Genomic DNA, 7,500 nt, shown 5'->3' with positions numbered 1-7,500 from the left:
CGCTTCTCCGCTATGGGCCCTGGTACTCCCGATCCTCCGAACTCAGGTGAATTGCGTGACGTGCTTCTGCTCTACTATAAGCCCCTACACACTTCGAACACGGCTGTTATCACCCTGTTACTGCATTTCAATGACACCCATTTGCTTTCGATCTCAGTGTCTGCCACCGTACGGAAAAAGCGGGGGGGTGGGGGGTGGGGGGGCATAAGCGCATTCGTGCTGTAAGTAATCAGAAGTTAATAGTGTTAACGGTTTGCGAGAAATTTTTAATGCTAGACAAAAAAAGAAAATTAAAAGGATATAATTAAATAAATAGATAGAAAAATAAAATTAAAAACGAAAAAAAAAAAATTGTGAGGGGAATATAACATGTAATTAAGTTGGCGGTTCACAGGGAATCTCAGACATCAAACTGTTTTTAATTGAACATAAATAGTACACCCAAATATACAAATGTACAAATAAACATAGCAAGGTAGAACTGAATGTCAATGAAACAACCAGGCATGAGGAAGCAACGGACATGAGGACATTTGTTCTGTATGTAATGAGAAGTTAATAGTGTTACAGGTTTGTGAGAAATTTACAGTGCTAGACAAAAAACGAAATTAAAAGGAAATAATTAGATAAATAGATAGACAAATGAAATTAAAACCAAAAAAAAAAAATGCAAGGGGAATACGACATGTAATTAAGTTGGCGATTCACAAGGAATCTCAGACATCAAACTGTATATTTTTTGTTGTTTATATATAAACATATATAAACAAACATATATTGTTTGTTGTTTATTTTTGGGATATATTGAGGAATATTTAATGGAAAGGAGTCACAATCGCTTTTTGACAATGTCGAAGTGTATACGTGGCTATAGAATTTAAAGTTTTCATTAGAAATTATAGCCTCATCTGTAATTTCCTTGTTGTTAAGACGGGCTTAGCTTTGCTCCGCTCCTCCTCTCCTCCGCTCCTCCGCTCTTCCGCTCCGGGCCCTGGAACTCCCGATCCGCGGGACTTCGGTGAATTCCGGGCCAGTTTTTTGCTCTTCTGCTCTCCTCCCCTCCTCCGCTTCTTCGCTCCCCCGCTTTGGACCCTGGAACTCTTGAACAGGGCCGGGCTTCTGCCCTCCGCCTCTCCTCTGCTCATCCGCTCCAGGCCCTGGCACTCCCTGTGATCCAGTCATTCGCATGTGCGTGCCCGGAGGTCCGGGAGCTCCACTCAAACGTCCGGGGGGGATAAGGGTAAGGGGTCCTGCCCCCCCCCCTCGCCGCCTCTGAGAAGAGAAACATCTCCTCCACTCCTCCGCTCATCCGCTGCGGAACCAGGTACTACCGATCCGCCGGACTCAGGCGAATTGCAGAAAGGGGTTTTGCTGTCCTCCGCTCCTCCGCTCCTCCGCTCCTCCGCTCCTCCGCTCCTCCGCTCCTCCGCTCCTCCGTTTCGGGCCCTGGAACTCCCGAACCGCTGGACACAAGCGAATCACGGTCCGGGCTTCTGCTCTCCTCCGCTCCTCACCTCATCCGCTCCAGGCCCTGGTACTCCGTGTCCGCGGGAACCCCCCCCAACCCACAAAAACAAACTCTCACACACACACAAACACACGCACACACACACACACACACACACACACACACAAACACACAAACACACACAGACACACCTGAACTCATCATCGCTGTGCTGATAGCATTGGCCGAAACGTATCCACAACCAAACCAACATTAGCTCATCCAGTCATTCACATATGTGTGTGCCCAGAGGTCCGGGAGCTCCAGTCATAACTCCGGGTGATCTCTGTCCGGAGTAGGCTCACCTTAGCCGGTCTAAGGGGTCCTGCTGCCCCCCAGCTTCCCCGCCTTTGAGAAGAGACACATAACTCCGCTCTTCCGCTTCTCCGCTATGGGCCCTGGTACTCCCGATCCTCCGAACTCAGGTGAATTGCGTGACGTGCTTCTGCTCTCCTATAAGCCCCTACACACTTCGAACACGGCTGTTATCACCCTGTTACTGCATTTCAATGACACCCATTTGCTTTCGATCTCAGTGTCTGCCTCCGTACGGAAAAAGCGGGATGGGTGGGGGGGCATAAGCGCATTCGTGGTGTAAGTAATCAGAAGTTAATAGTGTTAACGGTTTGCGAGAAATTTTTAATGCTAGACAAAAAAAGAAAATTAAAAGGATATAATTAAATAAATAGATAGAAAAATAAAATTAAAAACGAAAAAAAAAAATTGTGAGGGGAATATAACATGTAATTAAGTTGGCGGTTCACAAGGAATCTCAGACATCAAACTGTTTTTAATTGAACATAAATAGTACACCCAAATATACAGATGTACAAATAAACATAGCAAGGTAGAACTGAATGTCAATGAAACAACCAGGGATGAGGAAGCAACGGACATCAGGACATTTGTTCTGTATGTAATGAGAAGTTAATAGTGTTACAGGTTTGTGAGAAATTTACAGTGCGAGACAAAAAAAGAAATTAAAAGGAAGTAATTAAATCAATAGATAGACAAATAAGAAATTAAAACGAAAAAAAAAAAAAAAAAATTGCAAGGGGAATGTAACATGTAATCAAGTTGTTGTTTTTTTTTTGTTTTTTTTTTTTACCAAAAAAAAAAGGAACCTCGGACATGGGTAACTATATTTTTTAGTTTTTGGATTTTTCCATAAGTTTTAAGGATTTTTTTTTTTTTTTTTTATATTTCAAAATCGTTTATGAAGACATTAAAATTTGGGGAGCATTTTTGCATTCTGTTCTTGTGAATGAAGAACTTGGCCAGGCCTAAAAGAACATTGACACAGAGTTCATCTGTTATGTTGCTTATAAGTAAACAGAATGTTATATCATCTTTTGAGAAGGAAACTGGTGACGATGGAATGAGAAGGAGAAAAAATATATGGTCAGTGGTTTCAATGTTGTCTTCACAAAATGTACAAATATTATCTTCAAAATTAAAGCGTACCCTCGATAATTCCTTAGATGGGTAGATGTCAGTCATAATTTTGAAGTGGGTCTCTTTTGCCTTGGGGGTATGGGTAGAGTCAGATACATGGTTCGCAGCGTGGCAATCGATTCCTCATCAAATTTATTTAAAATATCCTTTTTTTTTTTTTTGACGTCCAGGGAATAAGTTTCCTGTGAAACATTTCCTAATAAAGGAGTTGCCGCGCTTTCTGTCCACAATTGAGATTCCCTGGAGTGATAGTCGGGGTAACTGTGGTTGTACGGTTCGGTGCGTCATTATATTTTTGGTCAGGAATACAAATTGTCGAGGCAGTGCGTTTCGTAACTTTAGCAACTCTAATATGGGAGGCTTGAATCTGTGTGTAGTACAGAACTGCTCATTGTCCAGAGGACTGCCAGTGTCATCCATCAAGTCAATTATCGACCATATACCTTTCTCAAAGCATTCCTTGTAAAACAGAGGTTTGTTGCCATGCAGTACATATCGATTGTTCCAAACTATTATACTGTGTGGTGAGAAATTGTGTACGTATATCATTTTCCAGTATAATAATATTTGTTTATGGAACTCTGAACATTTGACAGGAATCTTGTTGATATCCAAGTCAGAGATAAGCAGAAGACTCAGGCCGCCGACTTTGTTGAATAAGTAGTTTGGAGTACAATACCAGAAAGAACGATGAGGTTTGATCCAGGATTTCAACCAGTTCACCTTCAATGTCCCATTCAAGCAGTCCGACTCTATCACTTTCAGCCCTCCTTCACTTGTTTCTTTCACCATATGTGATTTTTCTTAGATGGTGTGGTCTGTTCCTCCAGATAAAGTTGAAATTGATTTGGTTAACAGATTTTACGAGTTGATTTGGAGCAGCATTGGAATACGCTGGGTATATACATCTGGATAAACACATCCATTTTAGTCAAATATATCCGGCCTAATATTGATAAATCTCTCTGGAGCCATATATTAGAATTAAGCTTTACTTTGATTCAGTTTAGATTCAATGTTCCTGGATTGATTTAACGTTTGGTCCTTGGATAGGAAAATGCTCAAGTATTTTATTTCTGATTTCATGGAAACATCGCTGATTTCCTTTAGTGGCGAGTCATGCAGCGCAAGAAGTTTGCATTTCTTTAAGTTTAATGACAATCCTGAAGCCTTGGAGAATGTTTTGGTTGTTTTCAGCACTTATTGGGACTTGATGTTCATTTTTCAAAACTAAGGTTGTGTCATCTGCCAGCAGGCTAATAACAATTTCTGTCCCCAACATTACTTCTGTCCCACACGTATACACACACACACACACACACACACACACACACACACACACACCTTAATTCCACTCTTTTATATACGCATGTCTGGAGTTCCGGGAGCTCGTTCTCAACGTTCTGGGGATAATCATAGCTGTGCTGATAGCATTGGCCGAAACGTATCCACAACCAAACCAACATTAGCTCATCCACTCATTCACATATGTGTGTGCCCAGAGGTCCGGGAGCTCCAGTCATAAGTCCGGGTGATCTATGTCCGGAGAAGACTCACATTAGCCGGTATAAGGGGTCCTGCTGCCCCCCAGTTTCCCCGCCTTTGAGAAGAGACACATAACTCCGCTCTTCCGCTTCTCCGCTATGGGCCCTGGTACTCCCGATCCTCCGAACTCAGGTGAATTGCGTGACGTGCTTCTGCTCTCCTATAAGCCCCTACACACTTCGAACACGGCTGTTATCACCCTGTTACTGCATTTCAATGACACCCATTTGCTTTCGATCTCAGTGTCTGCCTCCGTACGGAAAAAGCGGGATGGGTGGGGGGGCATAAGCGCATTCGTGGTGTAAGTAATCAGAAGTTAATAGTGTTAACGGTTTGCGAGAAATTTTTAATTCTAGACAAAAAAAGAAAATTAGAAGGATATAATTAAATAAATAGATAGAAAAATAAAATTAAAAACGAAAAAAAAAAATTGTGAGGGGAATATAACATGTAATTAAGTTGGCGGTTCACAAGGAATCTCAGACATCAAACTGTTTTTAATTGAACATAAATAGTACACCCAAATATACAAATGTACAAATAAACATAGCAAGGTAGAACTGAATGTCAATGAAACAACCAGGGATGAGGAAGCAACGGACATCAGGACATTTGTTCTGTATGTAATGAGAAGTTAATAGTGTTACAGGTTTGTGAGAAATTTACAGTGCGAGACAAAAAAAGAAATTAAAAGGAAGTAATTAAATCAATAGATAGACAAATAAGAAATTAAAACGAAAAAAAAAAAAAAAAATTGCAAGGGGAATGTAACATGTAATCAAGTTGTTTTTTTTTTTTTGTTTTTTTTTTTTTACCAAAAAAAAAAGGAACCTCGGACATGGGTAACTATATTTTTTAGTTTTTGGATTTTTCCATAAGTTTTAAGGATTTTTTTTTTTTTTTTTTTATATTTCAAAATCGTTTATGAAGACATTAAAATTTGGGGAGCATTTTTGCATTCTGTTCTTGTGAATGAAGAACTTGGCCAGGCCTAAAAGAACATTGACACAGAGTTCATCTGTTATGTTGCTTATAAGTAAACAGAATGTTATATCATCTTTTGAGAAGGAAACTGGTGACGATGGAATGAGAAGGAGAAAAAATATATGGTCAGTGGTTTCAATGTTGTCTTCACAAAATGTACAAATATTATCTTCAAAATTAAAGCGTACCCTCGATAATTCCTTAGATGGGTAGATGTCAGTCATAATTTTGAAGTGGGTCTCTTTTGCCTTGGGGGTATGGGTAGAGTCAGATACATGGTTCGCAGCGTGGCAATCGATTCCTCATCAAATTTATTTAAAATATCCTTTTTTTTTTTTTTGACGTCCAGGGAATAAGTTTCCTGTGAAACATTTCCTAATAAAGGAGTTGCCGCGCTTTCTGTCCACAATTGAGATTCCCTGGAGTGATAGTCGGGGTAACTGTGGTTGTACGGTTCGGTGCGTCATTATATTTTTGGTCAGGAATACAAATTGTCGAGGCAGTGCGTTTCGTAACTTTAGCAACTCTAATATGGGAGGCTTGAATCTGTGTGTAGTACAGAACTGCTCATTGTCCAGAGGACTGCCAGTGTCATCCATCAAGTCAATTATCGACCATATACCTTTCTCAAAGCATTCCTTGTAAAACAGAGGTTTGTTGCCATGCAGTACATATCGATTGTTCCAAACTATTATACTGTGTGGTGAGAAATTGTGTACGTATATCATTTTCCAGTATAATAATATTTGTTTATGGAACTCTGAACATTTGACAGGAATCTTGTTGATATCCAAGTCAGAGATAAGCAGAAGACTCAGGCCGCCGACTTTGTTGAATAAGTAGTTTGGAGTACAATACCAGAAAGAACGATGAGGTTTGATCCAGGATTTCAACCAGTTCACCTTCAATGTCCCATTCAAGCAGTCCGACTCTATCACTTTCAGCCCTCCTTCACTTGTTTCTTTCACCATATGTGATTTTTCTTAGATGGTGTGGTCTGTTCCTCCAGATAAAGTTGAAATTGATTTGGTTAACAGATTTTACGAGTTGATTTGGAGCAGCATTGGAATACGCTGGGTATATACATCTGGATAAACACATCCATTTTAGTCAAATATATCCGGCCTAATATTGATAAATCTCTCTGGAGCCATATATTAGAATTAAGCTTTACTTTGATTCAGTTTAGATTCAATGTTCCTGGATTGATTTAACGTTTGGTCCTTGGATAGGAAAATGCTCAAGTATTTTATTTCTGATTTCATGGAAACATCGCTGATTTCCTTTAGTGGCGAGTCATGCAGCGCAAGAAGTTTGCATTTCTTTAAGTTTAATGACAATCCTGAAGCCTTGGAGAATGTTTTGGTTGTTTTCGGCACTTATTGGGACTTGATGTTCATTTTTCAAAACTAAGGTTGTGTCATCTGCCAGCAGGCTAATAACAATTTCAGTCCCCAGCACGTCTAACTTTTGGATATCGTTGCTCTTTTCAACATAAACGGCTAGCATTTCGGTAGCAATTATAAATAAATAGGGTGAGATGGGGCAACCTTGGGGGATTCCCACATCAACATGGAAGCTCGGAGTGGTGCCGCTTGGCAGGGTGACACAGCTATGAATATTCTCATAGAGCCCACGGATCACATTCCTGAATATTTAACCAAATCCAAAATGTTCGAGCGTTGCTATGATAAATGGATGTTCGACCGAGTCAAAGGCTTTAGAAAAGTCCAAGAAGGATATGCGGCCATTATCTTCAATGCGATACGCCTCTAAACCCATCGCTCGCCCCGACTCGGGGAATCCTAGAGCCTACTTGCACCCCCGCCCTAACTTAACTCCCTCACTCGTGGAGCTCCCTGAGCTCCACACATCCCGGAGCATCACGCCGACTCATTCACATTTGAATGATTGTCTTTATTTTATGTCCGCTAGATAGAGGCATCCGCACATGCGCATCAGTGGAGCTTCAGGCCGGCTGAGGCATGGACTGAAAATCATAAAGACAT

This window comes from Fistularia commersonii, unplaced genomic scaffold (assembly GCF_037954325.1).
Source record: "Fistularia commersonii isolate RoL2024-O1a breed Wild unplaced genomic scaffold, RoL_Fcom_v1.0 HiC_scaffold_62, whole genome shotgun sequence".
NCBI lineage: Eukaryota > Metazoa > Chordata > Actinopteri > Syngnathiformes > Fistulariidae > Fistularia > Fistularia commersonii.
Note: the sequence above shows the minus strand (reverse complement) of the source record.